General features: G+C 36.7%; 1 protein-coding gene across 6 annotated transcripts in view; it reads left to right on the top strand.

Moving 5' to 3' along the window:
- The window catches only part of dome (cytokine receptor domeless), an 888,032-nt gene that overhangs the window by 82,889 nt on the left and 779,493 nt on the right, over positions 1–25,650 (top strand). For all 6 annotated transcript variants that reach the window (XM_069837294.1, XM_069837295.1, XM_069837297.1 and 3 more), the window contains one exon: positions 23,178–23,249. The gene's annotated coding sequence lies outside the window, so the exon portion shown is untranslated. The remainder of the gene's footprint in view (positions 1–23,177; positions 23,250–25,650) is intronic.

The following is a 25,650-nucleotide window of genomic DNA, read 5'->3' as shown; positions in this document are numbered from 1 at the left end:
TAATGACTTAGATTTAAAAATGCGTTCTATTCTTGCACTGAAAGGAGCATTTGCGGCCGTTAGTCATTAGAAGGAAGGAAGGAAGGAAGGAAGGAAATGAGTCTAACTGAATATTAATAAACCAAATTTTATTGACTGCGGCAGGGCCTGGGCCTGTCATAATATACCGGCTATAATCAACGCAGGTAAGTATGTGTTTGAATGCGTGAACTCGTGTATCTTGGATCTAGAGTTACGCATTTAAATAACATACTGGGTAAAGTAAATATAACACCAATTATTAATGCAAATGGAACATAGTTTACTTTACTATTTACAATAAACTTGTACAACCAGTACTCGCATATGTTCCAGATACATGACCATTGACAATGACTATTACAAGAAAACTGTATATTTTTGAGAGAAAAATTGTCTCTGGTCCAGTAGAAGATAATTTTCGAGGGGGGAACTGTGTGATGATGAATCATGCAACGCAAACTCACCACTTAACGAGCCTGACTAAAGCAAAATGTTCAGATGAATTGGAAAGTCACCATCTTAACTCATACGGTTGCAAGTTGAACTCGAGACCATAAGTTTGAGCCAGGGCGTGGGTTCGAATCTCGCTTTGGCTGATTATAATAGAGAATTTACCCAACTGTAAAGCAAATGTTAAGTAATCTCAAGGCTAATCTTCGGACTTATCTCGCTAAATACTATCTTGCTACTATGGGTTCCACCGACAACATGCACAATAAGCCTTTAGGGTGCAATGCGTCCCGAAAAAAAAAAAGGTGGCACTTTGGTGAGGGTGGACGAGTCGGGGATCCCTAAAAGGGTATTGTTTCATAATCCTGAAGGACAAAGAAGCCGAAGACAGCCAAATATACGAGTAAAGAGATGGATGCTTGGACTTGGATACCGTAATTAAAGTAGCACAGAATCGGACAGAATGCCGGAAAATCATTGTAGAGATTATGATTCTCGAGAGGACTGTACCGCCAATGAAGAAAATAATGGGAACTAATAGGAAAATTTTATTGTCATTAACTCGGCCAATTTTACTCGGAAGTTATGACAATTTTTCCCCTAGTAATGTTATTCTGAACTCCGAAATAAAAACAAAGTATATTATCAAGTCTCGTGACCAGAATATAATACGAAATGGAAATATAAAAATAGGACATTTATCTTTCGATAAAATGGAAAAATTCAGATAACTTAGAGCAAAAGTGACAAATATAAATGACACTCGAGAGGAAATTAAATCAGAATAAATATGGGAAATGGCTGCGTTTATTTGATTTAGAAGCTTTTGTTATCCAGTCTACTCTCAAAAGAGCTGACAGTTTGAATTTATAAAACAGTTATAATACCGGTTGTTCTGTATGGTTGTGAAACTTGGACTCTCTATTTGAGGAACAGAGGTTAGGATGTTAGAGTATAATGTGCTTAGGAAAATATTTGGGGCTATGAGGGATGAAGTTACAGGAGAATGGAGAAAGTTACACAACGCAGAAGTGCACGCATTGTATTCTTCACCTAACATAATTAGGAACATTAAATCCAGACAGGGCATGTAGCATGTATGGGTGATTTCAGAAATGCATATAGAGAGTTAGGTGAAAAAACTGAGAGAAAATACCTTTGTGGAGGTCGAGACATAGATGGGAGGATAATATTAAAATGGATTTGAGAGAGGTACGACATGATTGTAGGGACTGGATTAATCTTGCTCAGGATAGGGACCGATGCCGGGTTTACGTGAGGTCGGTAATGAATCTCCGGGTTCCTTAAAAGTTATTTGTAAGTAAGTAATATTATTCTCAATTGTGTAATCCGGATGTGTGATAGCCAAACAAGGTGTTCCGTTAATTCTGAGTTTCTCCTGCCCTGTTATCACTTTATTACAGACGTTTCTATTAAGTAGTGAAGAGTACAATTGCGTGTACAGTATATCCATTTCAACGATTTTCCTAGGAACTGGCTTTGTTAAAATCTTTACGAACACGGAAATAGATATTAATTAGAGAACATCACTTTAAGAATCAACGAACGCTACGTCATGCGTCATACAGAAATCCGTTCAGAAGGACTGAAGTTAATCAGTGGCTCGTAATTCTTACTAGATCGTACAAATTTCCGGTGTATAAGTTCAGATTTAAGTTTAGATTATTTGGGGACGGAGGTCCGTCCTCGATAGTGTTGCGGTTAATGATGCCGGCCGTCGGATCTCAGGCTTACAGGTTCAAACATGGCCAATGGCGATAAAGTATGTGACATGGCTTCCTTCGATGAGGAATTAGATTTGTTGTGGTACCATACCGTATATTTACGGTCAGTAAAATAATTAAATAGAGACCTGCGTTTCGTCACTTTGAATACAAGTTAGGTTTACGGTGATCATAACTACGTAGCTTCTCGGAGTTTAATATAGAGCGAAGCAGTCTCCCCGCACTCTCCAGTACTTTGTGTTTACATGAGATGAATATTGCCGCGCTCTCTCGTTGTGTTCGTTGCACTTGTCTTTCGAGTCTCGTCTCTTAACTCTCGTGCGCTTCGAGTCTTGCTCATCATTCTCGAAATAGCATTTGGTCGGTGTGGAAAGATTTCGTAACTTTGAATAACATACATCATTGAAATAAATAACATTAGAGATGTTTAATTGATACAGAAAGACAAGCCAAAAACAGTATCATAGTTATCTGATTCTATTATCAGATATTACCTACGGTTATACAGGGTGTTTAAAAAATACGGGGCATAATTTCAGGTATGTATTTCCCACAGGTAGACAATCAAAATAGTTCATTACAACATGTGTCCGGAAATGCTTTATTTCCGAGTTATGGCCTTCACAACATTGAAATTCACCGGAACGTTTTTCTTTCCGCAGGTCGTTGCCGTCAAAGGAGACATTAAGAGGGCACTCTGACAGTTCATTCCGAGGCGAAGGTTACATTCAGTGTTTGTGTAGGCGTTAGACTGTGCGACATGTATTCAAATCAAGAGCTGGCAGAGATACACTTCATGTACGGTAAGGCGGACGGCAATGCTGCGCTGGCTCGTCGTTTGTACCAGGAGAGGTACCCACAGCGACAATGTCCAGATCGGAAGACATTTGTACGTCTACATTACCGTCTGTGCGAGTATGGAAAATTTAACTCTCCTGGTTTGGGAAGGGGACGACCAAGATCTACAACTCCAGAAGTACAGGAGTAGATTCTGGAGGCTGTGAACATGACTCCTTCTATCAGCACACGAAGGGTAGCGTTGCAAGTCAATGTTCCTCATACGATTGTCTGGAGACTGTTGAAAGAGTATCAATTGTATCCTTATCATTTGCAACGTGTACAGGCCCTGTCACCAGTAGATTACCCTGCACGAGTTAGGTTCTGTCAGTGGTTCTTGCAGCAGTGTGGTGTAAATCCGAACTTTCCTGCCTTAGTATTATTTACAGATGAAGCACAGTTCACACGAGATGGCATAACAAATTTCCACAATCAGCATGTATGGGCATATGAAAACCCACGTGCAACTGTTCCATCTCATCACCAGGTGCGGTTCTCCCTCAACATGTGGGCCGGTATCATTGGTGATCGATTAGTTGGACCCACCCCATGTACTTGTAAACAGACTTACGGGGCAGGCGTACACAAACTTCCTGGAAAACACCATACCTCATGTTTTAGAAGACACTCCATTGATCAGTCGTCAACACATTCACTTCTTTCATGATGGCGCTCCTGCACACTTCAGTCGTACGGCTCGCCGGTACTTGGATCGCAGGTTTCCTGATCGATGGATAGGTAGAGGTAGCCCAATTGCTTGGCCTCCACGCTCACCTGATCTGAACCCTCTCGATTTCTACTTGTGGGGCCATTTAAAATCATTGGTTTATTCGTCTCCGGTGCCTGATTTGGAATCCCTTCAGAATCGAATTGTGGCATGTTCTGAGGACATACGCAATACTCCTGGGCTTTGGGATCGTGTTCACAGGTCAATGAGACATTGATGTGAAGTATGTATTCAAGCAGGAGGTGGACATTTTGAACATCTTCTGTAATGAACATCATCTGCGGAAAGAAAAACGTTCCGGTGAATTTCAATGTTGTGAAGGACATAACTCGGAAATGAAGAATTTCCGGACACATGTTGTAATGAACTATTTTGATTGTCTACATGTGGGAAATATATACCTGAAATTATGCCCCGTATTTTTTAAACACTCTGTATAAGTAGAAAAAATTCTGAAATAAATTTGAATTTGTAAGAAACATAAAACATAACGTTAAATAAAGCGTTAATACTTTTTACTTGATATTTACATTCGTTCTCAAGCATGCGCAAAGAAATTCCTATTATTTTAATAAGGACCTCGTAAATAAATAAAGATTTCGAAACGGATTATTATACACTGAAAGGTAGAGATGATGTTTCAAATAGGCTACTTGATTGTTTATACATACAGTATATAACAGTTGCCAAAACAGATAAAAATTCAGTCTGGTATAAACAACTAACGATTCAAGGCTGCTTGACGTTCGAGAGTTGACCACTCCCGAGGTCTTGAACTTTTTCTTGATTCACTCGCAAGCAGTGAAGTCGTAGGCAATATTGTCGTGCGGATTTTCGGCTTTGCGGGCGCTGTTAGTCTTGCTTTCTAAATCGTTGTTCAACTCCAGTTTACATCTATTTATTGTCTAAATAAGTCGATGAATAACAGAAATACTAATAGGGCTATATGTACAAAATACCAAATGGATTTAGTAACAATAATAAGAAACTGTTTACTTGAAAGCAACCTATATGCAATAAACTACTATTTATACGTGGGATTGACAAAATTCCAATATTTTCAGAAGCCAGCCTCTCTTTTTCGAGAGTTAGCACATTTTGCCCACACATGCATTGAGAAAACCGTTCGAGCTAAAATAATGATACATTTAATGAACTATAAATAATATTAAATATCTATGCAGTGCAAAAACACTCTCTTAGAGACGCTATGTGCTTTTCACTGAATCTATGTAAAGACAATATTTTGATATGGGCAAGAAATATAACAATATTAATCTAAAAACCACATTGAAATTTATTCCTACAACCGCTTTTGTTAACATTATGTATTCGTCGTGTTGACGTAAAAGAAATAAATCCATCGACGTGTTAAAAAACTTTGAACTGAAAAGAATTCAGGCGTCATATAAAGTTTTTAGTCACCATGGCTACTTTACTTCCCTGATTTTTACAATAAGTAAAACGCATTTAAACACTTTAGATCTATTAAAATTAAAGGTTGGAATTTACAGTTGAAAAAAAAAAACAAAAAAAAAAAAAGAAAAAAAAAAAACAAAAATCCCAGGACAGACTTAAAATAAAACGAAATATATTAACTGTGTACTTCACAAGACTACACATTACAATGTATAACTGCAAACATTTTAAGTGATTCAAATTAAAAATTTCTCCTTCTTTCTGATAAAATGCATTTTCTTTCTTCCTAATGAAGTGATCGTTACCAAATTCTGTTAGTGCACTGACCTCCAAGTGCTTAGCTTTTTTGTTTTCGCATGTTCACTGAACAGCAGATCTGAACTATGTAAGTAGGGTTGGATGCCGCCGAGCTATACTCCATACATACATACATACATACATACATGCATACATACACATACCTAAGCTTATACTGTTGCTGTTTGCTTGGGAACTTGAGGTGTCCAAACGCAGGACTCCAAAAACAACCCAATCTGATAGACAGCTACGAACAAAATTCGTCGGACATTTCTCGCCCATGTAGAAATCGACGCTGAGTAACCCCAGCAATTGAAACACCGTTAAACAAAGTAATACCACAGTCTAGTATATACAGTCACGAAACTCAATACGTAGTAAATATGCATCCATAGATACTTGCTGACCACTAGGATCGCTAATATCGCCTCATTACAGACAATGCGAAATAGTACCGGCACAGTCTATTGTTCCTAGCACCCTCAAAACTCAAGCTTCGTGACTGTATAGACTGTGGTACTACTACTACTACTACTAATGCTGCTGCTGCTGCTGCAGGAGGTGGGATTGTGAGGTAGTAAACTATGAATGTCCGTCTTGATTTCTTGGATATCCCTTGACTAACAATGTAACCTAGTTCCGTTTCTTAAACAAATTGCACAACATTTGAATGAGTGTTTAATTTTTGTTGAATAATGGATCCCAACTTTCCATCTCGTGAGTTTAACACTAATTTAGAAGATTTTTCTCGCTGGTTTAAAATTCAACAGCGAAAAATATGTGCTAAACTGTCGTGTTCTGTTAGCCCGGCAGCTCGATTTAAATGGTGTTTATATTTGAACAAAAGACGTAGCGAGTTAATTTGAGCTCGTTGAAGCTAAGACTTTTGCGTATTTGACAGATTCCTTACTCATCTGATATACGTGTCTCCTAATGAACGAAAATTTCCTTGTAGTTTCCATTCGCAATGCATGTAGTGTACGTGTTTTAAGGTGTGGGCTTGGAAAAGCATTTATCGCCAATTGTTGTTGGCTAGAATCAGATTTCCTTCGTGCCATATTGTGACGGCGTACCATGTACCCGTGTGTTACTAGGCCTATAGGTGGTTGCTCTAAAAGGAAGTAGCCCAACATAAATGTTAGGCGGTGGGTAAAATTCACTAATATAACGGAACACAAGATATTATTTTAATTTCCTTTGTGACGAACCAAATTGTAATGCAATCAGCGTTATCGTTTGTTAACTTTAAGGGAGAGTTTTATTCAAGACTTGTTTCTTTACTTGGTTATATAACGACGCTGTATCAACTACTGGATTATATAGCGTCGATGGAATTTCCGATGGATTGTATTTGGCGAGATGAGACTGAAGATTTGTCAGAGATTACCTAACATTCGCCTTACGTTTGGGGAAAACCTCTGAAAAAACCTAACCATGTAATCAGCCCAAGCGGGAATCGAACCCATGCCGAAGCGCAACTCCCAATCAGCAGGAAAACTCCCTACTGACTGAGCTACGCCGGTGGCTTCAAGACTTGTTTATTTTGTAAAGCACAGGAAGAGTTAAGGAGTTAGGATAAGAAATTGATTTTTAAATTTTTTATTAATTTAATATGAACGTTGAGATTTATATATCTGAAAGAAATTATAAGACATTTATAAAGCCTAGGTACCAAGTTGTGCATTGACGAACAGACATAATCCATGCATAATTTCAGAACTGTTCAAACACAAAAGTTCTCATTATCATTTTTATGCTGTAAAGTTACATGTACCCCCTCAAATATTGCAGTGATTCTGAAGCTATAAATTAAGGCAGTAATGAAATAGTGGTAATTGAATAGCAGTGTCAGGAATAGCCAGTGTATTCTTAAGAAAACATGTTCAACATTCAATTTAGTAATGCTCCTTATTTTAAAAAAATCAATAAAAATTATTGTTCCAATGATTGTGATATCTGTAGTTTTCTTTTTTTTTACTTTTTATTTTGCTGATTAATATAATGTTTATGTTAAAATTTTGTGGAATGCCTCCAGAGCACGAGTATGCACTTTTCGGTGGTTCTAGAGAGATTTTTTATATTAAAAATATGTCTTTGTTCTAGCAATAAATTAAATTATTATTATTATTATTATTATTATTATTATTATTATTATTCTTATTATTATTATTATTATTATTATTATTATTATTATTATTATTATTTCTCATGACGAGAATATTGTACGAAATGGAAATATAAAAATGGAAAATTTCTCCTTTGAAGAGGTGGAAAAATTCAAATACCTGGGAGCAACAGTAACAAATATTAAATGATACTCGGGAGGAAATTAAACATAGAATAAATATGGGGAATGCCTGTTATTATTCGGTTGAGAAGCTTTTATCATCCAGTCTGTTGTCAAAAAATCTTAAAGTTAGAATTTATAAAACAGTTATATTACCGGTTGTTCTATATGGTTGTGAAACTTGGACTCTCACTTTGACAGAGGAACATAGGTTAAGGGTGTTTGAGAATAAGGTTCTTAGGAAAATATTTGGGGCTAAGAGGGATGAAGTTACAGTAGAATGGAGAAAGTTACACAACACAGAACTGCACTCATTGTATTCTTCACCTGACATAACTAGGAACATTAAATCCAGACGTTTGATATGGGCAGGGCATGTAGCACGTGTAGGCGAATCCAGAAATGCATATAGAGTGTTAGTTGGGAGGCCGGAGGGAAAAAGACCTTTGAGGAGGCCGAGACGTAAATGGGAAGATAATATTAAAATGGATTTGAGGGAAGTTGAATATGATGATAGAGACTGGATTAATCGTGCTCAGGATAGGGACCAATGGCGGGCTTATATGAGGGCGGCAATGAACCTCCGGGTTCCTTAAAAGCCAGTAAGTAAGTAAATAAGTATTATTATTACTACTATTACTATTAGCATAAATATGGAAGTTTGCCGGAGTTCGAACCTGTGTCTTCAGTAAGAGTTAGATATCAACACGTTTCCTACCTTTTGTCACTTTTTATGCTTCCGTTAATTCTTTACCGCTTCATGTAACAATTATCTTAATTTAAACTTTAAATGAAGTAGAAGATTTTAAAATGATTACTAGGAAGGAAACATGTCTCCTTTATAGGATAGTGTTTTAAAATACATTCGGTGAAATGCTGGAGAAACGAGGAAGATCTGAGAAGATTTTTGTCCTCTGGAATAGAAACCTCTAATGCCGTAAATGTTACAGAGTAGATAACCTGCGGTTAGATTGCCACTTGAAAACAATTTTTCCTCCTCCCCATATCTGTCGGTGAAATTTCACATACAAAGTACAATATAGGTCTATCAATGATTCACTTCTGAAACCTCGTTACTGCGTTTGAGGAAATAGTACGGAAGGGCAAAGTAACTTTTTATTCATTTTATACCGTAACCAACAGCTATTATATATTTGTTTATTTATAAAATATACAAAACTTTTGTAGACTTCAGAGGTTTTATCAGAAGCACTTTGAAAGTATACACAGATCTCAATATCCAGGAAAAGTTACACTTCAGAGGTTTCAGAAGTAAACCGACAAAATATAGAAGCATAAACTCTTCCTATTACAACCGACATTTTGTAAAACATTGGCTTCCTTTGAGAATACAGTTACGCGTATCACACGTATATTAACATACTCCATAATATAATATAATCTGATTTTAAATCTCGAGTGTAATAATTGTATTCTGTGTTCTTTCAAGAATTACTGAACATTTTTACGATTTTTTGTTGTTGTGGACAACATAATAAGAAAGACAAACCATAATTACACAAAAAAACATAGGAATACAACACAAACACAAGAGCACAAAAAATATATCATACTAACATACGAAAACAAAAACACACACTAGATTGCAATCTCATTCAAGAAATTAAATTACAACATTGCATACAGAAATGTTTGGAGAAATTCAGTTGTAGCCCTCTTATTTCGGGGCAGAGTGTTTTCATGTGCCGCGAATATGACATTGGACGTCCATCTTTGCTTCTTCAGTAACCATAACAAAGATTTTTGTAGTCCTCGGACGTTCCACTTTGAAGTAGTCAGTCGAATTCAGGAGGGTAGTTAACCCTCAAAGCCTTGGGTGACATGGCACTGATGATGGTACCTGTGAGCCTTTCCGAAATATTAAATTATAAAGGCACGGCTGGTATCCCCGAATCTTTCTCTTCAAAAAATCACCACGAAATCATGAAGTTGGAAATTACTGTGTTTGATGTCACGATCTATCGTAGCCTGTTATGTTACTTTCTTATTGGCTGCTGAGGTGTATATAGAATCCCATTTTACATAACTTACTACGACTCGGCATTATAATATACCATGATTTGTAATTTTGCAAAATAAAACCTTATGCTATGTAATCTGATGCAGTACCTCAATTTCTGCCAGCACTGAGCAGCTTCCGATGCTGCAGCGCGTTTCTTCTTGTACATGTAGCAGTACTTCTATGAGCTGCTCCTTGTTTACCTTGAGGTACGCCACTTTGAAGGCCTTCGTACCACGTACAGCTTCATCACTGTTCATCGTGTTGTGTTGTTTCTTTCATACGTGTTCACAATGCTTCCTCTTTCGCTCATAATTCTGATTTTTATTTGTTGTTTGTCGTGAGTATACCTAGGCTAATTATAAAGTGCATGGTAGCATATTTTGCTACAAATCTCGCATTAGATTTCCAGAAACGGAACCGGACTTTTAATGACAACTTTCAGAGGCTGCTCAGAGCCAATGAAGCGATTTGGAGATGAAGTTTTCAAATCAAAGCAGAGAATGTCAAATTGGTCGTTGATTAAACCGTAAATGTCCTGTAGTATACACGGAATCGAAACTTTAGGGCCGATTTCACCAAGAATAGTTAACTTTAATTATTTGAAGTTTTTTTAATTGATACTTACAGGGACAACGCATGTCACCAACACAAATTGAGCTTTAAACTCTCATTAAACTACATTTAAGACAATTGGTCAATATTTGATCATTTACATAATTAATCCTGAATTAACGACAATAATTTTCTTCATGATGAGGACAATGATGGACTTGACATTTGAAAGTGATGATTTCTCACCAAGACGGGAGAAGATAATTTCCGAAAGAGATTATTTTAATACAGTGGACGAAAGAAAAATTGCAAATACGGTTTAGACTAAGTAAAACAGAAGCATTGAATATTTTGAATAGTACAAAAGGTGATTTAGAATTTCGAAATGATAGTTAAGTAGGTCTACGATACTTCAAAATATTATTTATATGATATATTTATTGAATAAACGTTTAATCAATATTCGGTTGCCTAAAATATGGAAACTAAAGTAACATGAATAACAAACTTATCATGTAGATCTAATATTATATTTGAAGATATTGAAATAGCACAAATCCATGAAGTCTTTCCATTTTGCTTGCTGCACCATGTTTTCTTGCAATATAATTTCATATTATTCCGTTTTTCTTCAATATTGCTGAAGACATTGCGAATAGTTCTTTTTTTTAATCGAAGTCTCTTTTTATTTATTTCCAACCTTTTTTCTTTTCATCCAAATTCTAACCATCCGTCTTTTCGTTCTCGATTATTTTAATATGTTTTGAGGTCACCTCGGTTTGTGATTAAGTTGTAATATAACAAATGAACTTACTATAGGCCCACCAACTTCTTATTACCGTTCGAGGTGAGGTCGCTGCTATCGCTACAAACACGAAATATGCAACAAGCTCAGTAGTTCAGGCTCCTGCTGTCGGTAATCGGAACTTGGCTGGCCTATTTAAAGGTCACTATTTACATTAACGAGACACATGACCTTCGAAATTACGATTTTACTATGATTCCGAAGGCCGGGGTGACTTAATTCAGAATTAAATTAATTTACTTTATTTTAAATGCGTATTAGTTTTGTGAATTGTAAATGAGTTAACTATGATTTAGCTTTCATATTTAAGTTAAATTACAGTTAGTTAATTGTGGATTAGTGTAACATGTTGGTGAAATCGGCTCTTAGTCGCTTGTGAGAAGCATTTAGCTGATTGTGGCATCTGCTACACATGTTGTCCTTGGTTCGAATTTCTCTTTGCCCTGAGATGTTTCATGTGAAGAATCCATTGAGGCTCTTGTAGCGGACAAAATCGTGGTTGAGGTTTTACTCGGAGTTACCTCGTTTTTCTATTTATAGGCATTAATGTCATTCCGACCGATCTCCTTTCCATCCTCATCTCCTAGAAATTCTCAGATCATTCTCGGTAAATTGTGGGGGTGGCTGGTGTAGGGACATGTTGGAGTACCACCATGAAACCTGAATTCGTAGGGAATGTTAGCAAATTCGACTAATGTTTAACAATGTGCTTATCCGGTTGCTTACAAGCAAACATTCTGATGGAGGCAGATAAAAATGTTACATTTTTTCCTTCCATTATGTTAATAACGTCAAAAGAAGTGCTTAGACAAATTTTTGCCACCGGACCGCAATTACGAGGCCGTCCAGAAACTGATTTTCCCTGGGGCAGTTTACAGAAAAAAGCACAATTGCATGGAAAAATTTATTGAAACAGATACAGAAATTGTTGCGCTATTTGTCAAAATATCCCCCACTGGAATCGAGACATTTGTCATACCATGGGATCAATTTTTGTATCCTTATATCGTAGACGTCACCCGCCTGGGATCGAAACCAGCATTTGACAGCCGTCTGCACCTCTCTGTCGATCTCATGATATGACATGTCTCAATTTCGGTGGGGAATATGTTGAAAAAATATCTCAACAATTTGTATGTCTGTTACAATAAATTTTTCCAATGAAATTGTGTTTTCTTTCTGTTAACGGCCCCTGGCGAACTTATTCTTTTACGGCCCTTGTAATTGCGGTCGAGTGGCCAATATTTGTATAAACACTTCTTTTGACATTATTAACATGGCGAAAGGAAAAAAATAACTTTTTTATCTGCCCCCATCAGAATGTTTGCTTGTTAGTGTAATAGTTCACGTATGTTGAACGTAGCACCATGGATTCATTCTCACTCTTCGAGGTGGTGAAGATGACGATGATAATAATACTTACTTACTTACTGGCTTTTATGGAACCCGGAGGTTCATTGCCGCCCTCACATAGGCCCGCCATTGGTTCCTATCCTGAGCAAGATTAATCCAGTCTCTATCATCATATCTCACCTCCCTCAAATCCATTTTAATATTATCTTCCCATCTACGTCTCGGCCTTCCCAAAGGTCTTTTTCCCTCCGGCCTCCCAACTAACACTCTATATGCATTTCTGGATTCGCCCATACGTGCTACATGCCCTGCCCATCTCAAACGTCTGGATTTAATGTCCCTAATTATGTCAGGTGAAGAATACATTGCGTGCAGTTCTGTGTTGTGTAACTTTCTCCATTCTCCTGTAACTTCATCCCTCTTAGCCCCAAATATTTTCCTAAGCACCTTATTCTCAAATACCCTTAACCTATGTTCCTCCCTCAAAGTGAGAGTCCAAGTTTCACAACCATATAGAACAACCGGTAATATAACTGTTTTATAAATTCTTACTTTCAGATTTTTTGACAGCAGACTGGATGATAAAAGTTTCTCAACCGAATAATAACAGGCATTTCCCATATTTATTCTGTGTTTAATTTCTTGCCGAGTATCATTTATATTTGTTACTGTTGCTCCCAGATATTTGAATTTCTCCACCTCTTCAAAAGATAAATTTCCAATTTTTATATTTCCATTTCGTACAATATTCCCGTCACGAGACATAATCATATACTTTGTCTTTTCGGGATTTACTTCCAAACCTATATCTTTACTTGCTTCCAGTAAAATTCCCGTGTTTTCCCTAATCGTTTGTGGATTTTCTCCTAACATATTCACGTCATCCGCATAGACAAGCAGCTGATGTAACCCGTTCAATTCCAAACCCTCTCTGTTATCCTGGACTTTCCTAATAGCATACTCTAGAGCAAAGTTAAAAAGTAAAAGTGATAGTGCATCTCCTTGTTTCAGCCCACAGTGAATTGGAAACGCATCTGACAGAAATTGACCTATACGAACTCTGCTGTACGTTTCACTGAGACACATTTTAATAATAATAATAATAATAATAATAATAATAATAATAATAATAATAGCTGGTGCGTGAAGAATAAGATCCTGGGGAGGACCGATCCCTTTCTGCATATCTATAAGTCATTTAGAACAGTGGTTACCAAATTTCGACTCGCGACCCCTTTCACAAAGCTCTGTATTAAGTGGCTCCCTTATTAATATAAATAATATTTAACAATCTTAAATTAACTTAAAGTTGCTGTAGTTACGATAAATAGGCCTACCTTAGGATCCCCGTACAAAAATGATGCAAGAACGCTTAAAGCTTAAAAAATTGAAACTACATAAGTTCAAATAATTATTCATTTATTTTACATTAAAAACATTAAAACCGAAATTAAATAAGCGAGTTAATATATGAGCCGTTCAGAGCAAAAGTGGTGTAAATCAAAATTGGGTAATGAGATTTAAAGTAAAAATTCTGTAAAATATAGCGTAAAGTAGCAATCAATATGACCTTCTTGCTGTCCACTGACTGCTGATAGTTTAAATAAACTGAATATTAATTACTACTTTGCCCTGTATTTTATAGAATGTTTACTTTAACCCTCATTACCCATTTTTGACTTACACCACTTCTGCTCTGAACGGCTCATATGTCTGATCTTTACGACAAAGTACCCTCTGTAACTATTCAGTCATATAAAGTTACAGCATAGCGGCATGTATCTTTGTACCCGCCTATCTAGTCCTTCCTTCCTTCGCCAGATATGCTTCTCCGTGGCCACAATCCTTATAACAGGCTGAGAAAACTATTCCCTGTCACTGAATAACTGTCTAAACACGCGCTTCGCTTCAAAGAACTGAAAACAATATGGCTAATCCACATGGACTCACAGTTGATACACTTCGATTTCAAATGTACTTGTACTAATAGTCCCAAAATGATAATAAAAAATCTCAAAATCCTCCATTAGGGAAACATTTTGGCGGACCCCTTGCAAAATTTCACGAAACCCATAAGGTTCGCGAACCACAATTTTATAAACGATGGTTTATTATCTACCACCACTGCCATCTACCAATCTTTGCTCAAACCATCCATCACGGTGGACGGCCGATTCGGCGCCGCACAAGAACAACTGGAATTGAATGAATGAAGAATGAATGAAGAGGGAAATGGGAGGAGAAACTTGAAATGTACGTGAAAACACGTCCTTGCAAGAGAGTTGGGGCTGTGAAATACTGAATATGTGAGCTCCAAGCCTGTTCGCCACTTGTCTCACTTCGGGTTTCGCTGCTCCACTGAAGGAGCTCTAAAAATTTCAAGGGGGAAAGCCGAAAATGGACGTAACTTATTAGCTATAACATACGGGGGAAAGGAGGGGCGAAGCACATCGAGCTGACCAAGAGCGGAGAGAAGTGCAATGAACTGACTATGAGGTGAAGTGGTCGAAGCCTAGGCAAAGAAACTGTAATAGCCAATTTTGCTGTTTGATGATTCGAACGCGTAGGATTTAATAATCGGAACGGTAATAGTCAATTGGCTCTTTGATGATTTTTCTCAGATCAGTAGACTAGCGAATTGGCTCTTTGATGACTCCATCGATCTGTAGAAAGGGAACGATTAGATTCTGTTATAGCCCGAGTTAGAAGTGAATAATTATTAATTTTGAGCCGTTACCAGTGCCTGGGGAAGTGAATCCAGGTTCGTGGCCCATTTCTTTTATGGCTTATCCCGGAATTTGTCTTAGCGCCTTAGGAAAACCACGGAAAAACCTTAGGTAGGATGAGTTGTCTCAATTTCAGAGACTAGCCATTTGGCTCTTAGGTTTTTTTTTGAAGTGTAAATGGTAATGAAGGAGGAATTTTGGAGAGTATTGTTGGAATGAAGAGATAAAAGTGTGCTTTGTCCGCCACACCGCCATTGCAAGGATTTTAACTCTGTTTCGCAGACGAAAAATTGCATTGTGGTAAAATGAAATCATTGTATAATCAAACGCAAACTTGTAAGCTTTCCTTAATTTTCATTGAAAATGTGTTGGGTTATTTCAAATAGGTTACTGTGAACTTTTTCCAAATTTCACCTTCCAATTACAATCATTTTTCGATATCATTGATCCTAAGCTAATCTTAAATTGAATAGTAAACACTGCGGGAATTTATGCTCATATAAATGTATACATATAAGTAAAGAGAAAGATTCGGGAAGTAATAAGAGCATTTAGGAGGCATATACCGGTACCTGAGGTCATGATCACGGATTAGACTGTGAATAATTATGTATTTTATTTTGAAATTCGAGATTGTAACTGTGATTCAAACTTTGCTCCTACGCAGACTTAACAAACGTACCCTGAACCATAATACGACTGCGCAAAATAATGGCGTTCTCTATGTTGAACTGATTGTCCCGCGTATCTCTGAAGGTCATTCAAACGTGCGGCACTCACGCGTGCGGCCAGGTGCAGTAATTCGAGAGGGAATATTTTTGGAAACCTGTTGTAAATTCGTTTCCTTTAGGTAGAATACGCTCTACTAACTACAAAATCGCTATTTATTAAACACCGTTTTCTTTTTAATATTCTGTGGAATATGTGAAAGAACAACATATTTTTGGATTAATATAAATTCAAAGAGATGTGACGAAGTTTACGCATAATAATTTCGAATTATGCAAATCTGGCTTTCAAATATAACTCCCTGTGAAGCAGATTTGAATAATTTCAAGGGAAGAATTGTTCCGGTGCTAGGTATCGATCCCAGTCACACAGTTTGTGTGCACTCAAAGTTGGGTTTCTGGCGCCTTGCCAGCCCACTTGAATTGTGTGGATATAAAGGAAAAAATTGAGACGGTGTCGCGTGTAGTTCCTGGGTAGCTCAGTCGGTAGAGTATTCGTGCGCTAAGCGAAGGGTCCCGGGGTCGATACCTGGCATTGAAACAATTTTCCCCTTGAAATTATTCAATTTCGAATTATGTTTTACACTTTCATATCACTTCAGTTCTTTTGTCACCATGAGAACGAAGATACAACGGTGTATAGTTTATTTTCTTTATCTGTTGGAAATAATTATATAAATGACCTCCTTTAATATTTTACTCAAATAATACGAATTTTTCTAGATTTGTAAACTAAAAATTCTTTACCTATAATTCCAATAGCAAGACAATTGATTTCATTTGTATATTGTACGGTTTAAGCGGATACGTGTGATTAAATCTGTACAACTGTACAGTATTTACAATAGTTCTGTATATGTATTGCAATATTTTCTTATGTTGTTCTTTGTTTTCATGTTAAACGTCATTTAAAGTAATATAAATAATGAAATACAATCGACTTTGAACAACAGCGTGTCATTCACTCATAACAATTATGTTTATGAGAAAGGATGCTCATCCTATAAAAGTGTGGTGCTCATCACTCAAAGCAATGACTGTCTAAATTGGGGATTTTGGAAGTTCGACAAAATTCCCAAGATGTTGACTATCTGATTTGGCTTGGTGAGGCCTGAAGTTTTTGAGATTTTGACGACAGAATTTTATTCTCAGGGTAGTAACTACCTATGTTGACCCGGCGAAACCTGTGCTTTTTGGAACTTAACAAAATTCTCAGAGTTGTGGCTACCTGTGTTGACCTGGGGTTTTTGAAACTTACACAAAATTCTTAGCGTAATGATTACTTGTGTTGGCCTGGTTTGGTACTTACAAACAATTCTCAGCGTTGGCCTAGTGAGGTCTGGTTTTTTTGGACTATGACAAAATTCTCAGGGTAGTGGTTACCTGTGCTACCTGTGTTCACCTTATGAGTCTGAGGTTTTTGGAACTTTGACAAAATTCTCAGGGTAGTGGCTAGCTGTGTTGACCTGGTGAGGCCTGGTTCTTTGGACTCAGAAAACTCTCAAAAGACAGTAGAATTGGGTAAATTTGGATATAATAATTAATTTCTCCAAAAGAGTAGAGTATGAGGACATACTGCATGACTCCATTTGTTTTCTCATCTTATGCAAGAAACAAAATAAGAAGTCGTTACTGTCGATTTCGATTTCATCGTTTTGTGAGTTTAATTTCAAATGAATAGGCTACGTATTAATTGTCTAATAAAATTATTTCGTGTCGTATGCACCATTCACTTTTAAATTGCTTCGTAATTACTCAATGTGAACAAAACCCGTCAAATAATTTTTGAGAAATCGCTATACTTAAACAGGTTGACAAACTTCCAGGCATCAGAGAAGCTGAAAATATGTATTTTGCGAACATCTCGAAATATAATTATATACTTTGTGCACCATCACAATACTTTCTCTAATTCAAATTTATTTACAATTTTCATTTAAATGGTATTATATGTAGATACAGTTACTCGAAATGAGCATGTGCTCGTGCTCGGGTACAGTCCAGTAGAGCCTACATAAATTTTATAGACATCAATAATAATGGTGGTAGTAGTAATAAATAATAGTAATAGTAATAATAATAATAATAATAATAATAATAGTGACAAAAATAATACAAAACTAGTAATACCAATTAAATAACAATATTCATATTAACAATAATATTTATAACAATAAGAGTGATAAAATAAATATAAAAATCACTTGGCGAGAGTAACACAATTTATATAAGCATGTAGAAATCAAGAAAGAAGATCTCGATATACATACATACATACATACAGTACATACTTAAATTTATTTTCTACAAACCTTTTTATCCATTCAGACATAGCATGAGTAGTGGTAGTGGTAGGGTTAGGAGCGGGTTAGGGACGGCCTTTCAGCACGTCGGCTCGACAGTGGCTATTGTGCGCCCCGAATTATGGGATGAATGAGAATGAGGTGTACCAGTCTACCGGCCGCAAGAGACCCCTCACCCGCTCACCCAATGGGCCCCCTACACCCTCCCGCCTTAAGTTCATACCGCAAAGGTGACCAAGCAGCACAGGATCCATTCCGACAGCCCTTCTAAGGTGTCGAATCGTCCTCGGAAGTACTCTTAAGGAATGATCCTGGCAGAGATATTGCGAAAGGCTCAGAATCTAGAGACGGTTTCGAAGAGAACGCCCTACCTGCAAGCGGACGAAGAAATGCGTCATGACCTGAATATGTCTATGAAATGAGATGATGATGAGCGATATGATATGAATCTCTGTTCTTTTTCTACGGAGAAGAGAAAGGGAAATGGGCCGTGGCAATGAAATTTCCAACCCGGAATTTGCGTAAATAACGGTGGAAAACCACTGAAAAAGCACAGTCAGGTTGGTCAGTCTGGGAATTTGAACGGCGGACCTTCCGAACGCGAGTCTGGTGCTTAACGTATGAGTCTCCTCGCTCGGTTATGAGTAGTAACTTGCCGACTAGAAAACACCCAACTCTCCTTTTTTACTGTTTCTCAAAATTGCAGTCCAAATGGTCAAAATAAAAAAAGCCTTAGAAGCAATGCAAATTAAGTTTCCATGTTGACTCCAAGAAGTGGGGGGGGGGCAAATTGTTCAAAACTCCTTACGTAAACACGCTGTATACATCAGCACGTGTACAGATATAGTTAACATTTGACCCCTCGATAAGCATATTATGTTTCTTTCTACGAATTGTTTACAAGGAACTGTATGTTGACACAATCTCCTTGAAAATGAGCATTTCATGTATCGTAGGAGCTTATCACCGTGGGTTGTAACTTGTAACTCTTAAGAGACGTGGTAACTCGAGACATACACGTACATTTTACACTACAGTATGTGTAACTGAGTTTGAGTGAAGGCTTTATACACACAGGTCACTGCAGGCGATGCGCATCTTCAGCTTGAGGATAAATTGCTGAGCATACTTTTGCACATTGTGTCAGCTTAGTTGGCAAGCTGGCTGGCCAAGGCTGTACAATTAGCATGCGATTCCCAGTACGAATTGAAATTCTTTTCCTCATCGTCATATGCCTCCCATTGAGATCCATTTACACAAACTTCACGTAACAGTGAGTTCAACGTTGGAGTTTCGGATGTAAATGGGAGTTACAAAAAGGAAAAGCAAAATAAATACATAACTGCATACGGACTTCAGGACTGCAGTTTGTTGTAAATTCAGAAGGAAACCGTTTACAAGATATTAACGCAATTTAGTAATGTAACAGTGGATTCAGTACCAGTGTTACCGGTATGTTTCTCTCCTCGTGCAAGTCATTTAAACATACCGTTCTATGTACACACATATAATCCGCACTAAAAATGTGCATAATGTCAAATATATTACAGGTGTCTACTGAAGGTTCGAGGGATTGTGAAAGAACACCTCAAACAGATTCTTTATTCCCATATACGAGGGAGAGTCAAAAAGTAACGTTAATAACTGTTGTATTAATTGAATATGTACAGTAGTGGCAAAAAAAAAAAAACGGGACCGACCATTGTAGTTGACTTCAGAGCCTTGTTCACTCCAGAGCACGATAGACTGGTAACTAAGACTTTCGTGGTTCGAATCCTGCCTGGGAAGGAAACTTTTTTTTGTTCCTTATTGAAATTTATTCCCAATTCCTTTCGATTGCTGGTAAAAATTCATGTTCTGGGAATAATAAGTTAATTAAGTAGTAAAATATCTCTGCAATTGAAAAGTATTGGGAACAAATTTGAATAAGGAACAAAAAAAAAGTTTCCTTCCCAGGCAGGATTCGAACCACGAAAGTCTTAGTTACCAGTCTATCGTGCTCTGGAGTGAACAACGCTCTGAAATCAGCTACAAGGGTCGGTCCGGTTTTTTTGCCACTACTGTACAATAAGACTACAAACACTTCATCACTTTCCAACATAGTATAACAGAAACACTTGCATTGAACGTAGTGGGGACTATGTTGAAAAGTCATGAAGTGTTTGTAGTTTTACTGTACATACACAATTAATAAAACAATTATTAAGGTTACTTTTTGACTCTCCCTCGTACCTTTGAACGTTTCTGTGTGAACTAATTTTCAAGAAGCTTGATATGTTCATTGAATGAATTCTCAGAAATTTCCATTACTTTGCACAATATCATCTTTTTATAATACTAAAATAACTAGAATAATACCACATTGCGTAGTGTGTTGAATAATACGGTTACGAAATGTTCCAAGTATTTTGTTGAGCGACTTTCAAGAGTTCTATTGAACCTGTATGTTATGCCTACTGATTAAAGTTAAGCTCCTTACGGGTGCTTAGGTTTTCGGATCTTCTTTACCGATATATTTATCGCATGTTGTATGTATAAACAATATTATTGCGAATTGCATATTCTAGAGTGGAGAGTTTATTCTTGAAAATTTATGTTAATTTTAAATAATTTTGTCAAAAATTATTTTTTTTAATTAGCCATCTTACGCGCACGACAAACCAAACTGTTGAGTCATTAATAAAATAAAATGTTTGAGCACAACTTTAAAATGACGCAAGTTGGATGATGGTTTGCTACATTTTGCTTAATATATTTTTATAGTAGCTCATGCTGTTTATGCTAATTCTTTAAGAGAAGCAATGTAATAGCTGTATTATTTTACCATTTTTAGTCCCATATCACCAAGATCTCGTGTTCTTCAATTGTGTCAGCTGGGAGAATAACATAGATATGGACTTACACAACACCCTGAATAAACCCGAAGACACATACGGTACTTGTAGTGAAGATCCAAAATATTTTTTAACTGAAGAAACGCTGATTTGACGTCTATTCATACACTATGCGACATATTATGTCATTATGGAACTGCCTTTCTTATTCTCCCATTTTTCATGTACAAAGGGGATGGCCGGAAATCCTTTTTGTACTCCGATCACTATTTCATCTGTTACGCGTACTGGAAGAACATCCCGAATGTGAGCTTACAGCCCGAATAGGCCTATATGACAGAATAGCTCAGGCAATTCCTGCCGACTGGATGCTCCCGACAAACACCTGTGTTTGGCCGTGAGTATTGCACAGGGAGGAAGTTGTAATCTGGATAATCATCTCCATGTATCTTTTACCATCTAAGCCAGTGGTTCCCAAACTGGGGGCCGTGTAAAAAGCTGAGGTAGTCGCGAGATGATATGATTTACAAAATAAAATAAACACTTATTCACACACAACTACTGTGTGTTCAGAAATACAAACAACATTTAACGCACAAATTTAAAAAGTTTCAGTTGTTATAAAATTAAGTAAATAATTTTATTAATGCGACAAAATGCCTAAGTATTTTTCAGTAGTGTATATTGTTAATGTTATTTTGGGTTTTATTGTTATTTTAAATGTATTTGTTCTGTCTTTGCTTTGTATTTATCTTAGGTGTTATACTTCATAACTGTATATGCCATAGACCAGGCCTGCACAAACAGCGCTCAACGAGCACGCGCGCTCCTTCGGAGCGGGAGAGCGGTGTTTACCGCTCGCCGAAACGGGGAGGAAGATACGTCAGAATGACATAGACTTGCTGTAGGTAGAGGAAAGGGAAACGACCACCCAGTTATCTAGTGGAGTCCAGTGTGTAGGCCTACTGCTACAGTACAGTATGGAGGAATCTAAAAGAAGGAACATAACATTTAACGATTTACAGCTCAAACTTATTCATCTTCAATGTGACCTAAGGGCTAAAGATCGTTTAAATAATACTACTAGCCTGGTTGAGTTTTACAAGAATAAACATTAGCAATAATATCCACGACTACACAGGCTGGCTATGAAAATGATTGCTATGTTTGGCTCAACAGTTATATTTGTGAGCAACTGTTTTCTATAACAACTTTAATAAAGGCAGACATCGAATATCTGTAACTGATGTTTCATTATGATCAGTAGGCTACTGTTCCTTTCAGCTGCCAACAGCATAAAACCTCGTTTTGATGTACTGATAAATAAAAATATAACGAATTTATTTATTTAAATTTAAATATACAGAATAAAGAATATAATCACAAACAAAGAAGAGAAATAGAAATAAAATAATACAAACAATATAAAATAGGAGATACAGTAGTATTAACAAAATTTGAGACCGAATGAGCAGCGCTCGTGATATTGTACATTTAAGTAGCTATAGAATTTCTATTACTTCTGTAAAATAAATATTTCTTTATTAATTAATAATAGTCCAAGATAGTTTTGCAAACACTGAACGGGAATTCATTTCATAAGCACTCGTAATAGTACTTCCTTTTGTGTTTATTTTGTACAAAATCCACCCCTTCTTCCAGTCCACCATTATACAGAGCGCAGATAATATCTGCATTCCGCTCATGAGCTGTGAGCCGGCTCGGAGAGCGCAAACCTTGTGCAGGCCTGCCATAGACTGTGAAGCTTCACTCTCGATGCTCATGGCATTAATACAATAAATAAATAGATAGGCAGACAGAGAGGTAGGAAGCTATGTAAGTAGATAGGTAAATAGACAAATAAGTAAATAAATAAACAAATATGTAAATAAATAAGTTCTGGCTTTTATTTGTTAACATACGTATACTCTTATCATGAAAAGGTGGCTTTTGTGTCAGATTCGGACAGAATTCTTTTTTTTTTTAATTTGAAATCGTACACCTATTTACATTTGAAATTGTGACCTACAACCTTAGATTCTAAATTGTTTCTTTTTGGTTTGTTTCTAGGAAGAAGATTTTGACGTGATCAAGCAATATCATTTACTTCTGAAGTTGCTGTTGCAGAACAAGCTGCTATATGTGAGTTATTGCACATGGTCTTTCAACTACATTTTCCATTTCATAAGAATAATATTTGCCTCCGTTGGCCTTATTTCGGTAAATTTCAGATGAAATAAACGAATTGTTTGTTAATGCAGCGATGTACAGTAGTGGCAGAAAAAACCGGACCGACCCTTGTATAGGTCGCGCCAGGGATTTTGGCAGATGGATTTTCTTAATGCGATCTGGAGAGCGAGTTGTCACCGCTGCAAGATCGGTTGTTATCTCTGTCGCAGTGGAATGGGAGGACATAAGAGTAAACATGCACGCCCGAGTATTTGTGCACTCTGGACAGACACCTGCAAAAACTATACAAATATTACAGTAGTCTATATGTGTCTTTGGTATTCCCAAGAAACCTGTTCGATTAATTAAAATGTGTATCAATGAAACTTACAGCAGAGTCTGTATAGGCCAGTTTCTATCTGATGCTTTTCCAATTCACTGCGGGCTAAAGCAAGGAGATGCACTATCACCTTTACTTTTTAACTTCGCTCTAGAATATGCCATTAGGAAAGTTCAGGATAAGAGAGAGGGTTTGGAATTGAACGGGTTACATCAGCTTTTTGTCTATGCGGATGATGTGAATATGTTAGGAAAAACTCCACAAACGATTAGGGAAAACACGGAAATTTTACTTGAAGCAAATAAAGCGATAGGTTTGGTGGTAAATCCCGAAAAGACAAAGTATATGATTATATGAGAGAGAAAGAAGTCGACGATTTTAAAAATTCACTAAACTATATTTAACTAGAGACGTAAAATTTAAAATGAAGGTTACTCTCTTCAATATTGGTTAAACATTCTTAGATTTTTTAAATACCATATCCTAAGGTACTGATGAAAAGGCAGAAGGGAGTGAGAAATCTCATGTCATCCGATCTCGATGAAAGTCGATATCTGGGGATCTTTGCGATCACAGAATACGAATAAGGTATTATTTAGTCCGACTTTGTCCCTAAAGTGGTGGAGTGGGACAAAAATGGGTGAAAAATTAAATTAGATATCTTAGGGGTTTTCGAGACGAAAATTACGAATAATACAATTTGTGCGAATTCAATATGGCAGTTTCAGTACTATGAATTATATTTAAAAAAATTAAACATCGGATATCGCACAGGTAACACATGTACAATATTTAATGAGGTATGTAACACCTTTTGATTGTAGGCCTATACATTTAGTAAAATCCAAAGTATAATTTCTACATATTCTGAATGAATGTTGTGCTGGAATTTAATATAGTCATCAGCCAATACCTCTAGATTAATAAACTTTTTAGAATCCATAAAATACAGTATTTATTGTGAATGGTAATTATATTTTTCAATTGGTGCAATTTGTGCAGGGAAAATTGGTTTCTCCGATATTTTGTACGATTTCGAATATTTTAAAATGCTTTCTTCTCTGTTCTATTCACAATATGCGTGTGAAGAAATTATTGCCCTTGTAATATCCATTACAATCCTATTTATTATACTCTTATATAAATCTAACTTCCGCAGCATGCAATTTTACCCAATTAACCAAATTATATTTTGATTATTAAGAAGAATCGTAATTTTATTAACTTGAATTGTCGCACCACCAGTAGACGATCCCTAGATTATTACTGGACAAATCTTGTATATTGATCTAGTAAGGGTAGAATTTTCCTTTTAATTAAGAATTAATTTAATTTAGAAAATGTAGGAGACGTATTGTAAAATCATTGCGAACGGAAGTCATTTACATTTATTAAAGGTATTCTTTGAGTAGGACTGTACCGTGGTGTGTTTCATAATAAGGATAATTGATATGAGCTGCTGTTATGAAAATATGAACAACTCAGAATGTTATCGCATCTCATTCTCGCAGCTTACAGAAACAATATTGGCTCGCCTACTGGAAATGTCATCGAGGTCATCTGCCAAAATCGGTGCCTCCGACTATAGCTGGTTTCAGAGCCTTGTTCACTCCAGAGCGTCGGTGCATATTTCTTGGACCCGAAACCACCTGTGCAGTTGAACAACAGCCACGCAGCTGGTTACTGTTTTCGTCTTCATTTAATGGCTCAGGTGCTTGTGGCGCGCCGCTATCGTGCAAACGGTCGCAGGTTCGATTCCCTTGGCAGGCAATGTTTTTAAAGTATACGACAGTAATATTCATTGTCACAGCTCATGGACCTAATTCCATTTCAGTAAAACAAAATGTGGATTATTATTTGGCCTAAAAAATAAAGATTTATTTGGAAGATGCATCTGGTCTTCCTCTAACAAAACAAAAAATATATTTAAAAAAATTATAAAAAAATACAAAAAGTAATGAAATAAAATAGGCTATTGAACTACTAATATTTTGTCCAATCGCCTTCAGCTTCTCTGACAACTTCAGTGGTGAA

The sequence above is a fragment of the Periplaneta americana genome, chromosome 10 (genome assembly GCF_040183065.1).
Source record: "Periplaneta americana isolate PAMFEO1 chromosome 10, P.americana_PAMFEO1_priV1, whole genome shotgun sequence".
In the NCBI taxonomy this organism is placed as follows: domain Eukaryota; kingdom Metazoa; phylum Arthropoda; class Insecta; order Blattodea; family Blattidae; genus Periplaneta; species Periplaneta americana.
This window is presented reverse-complemented; position numbering and strand designations above follow the sequence as displayed.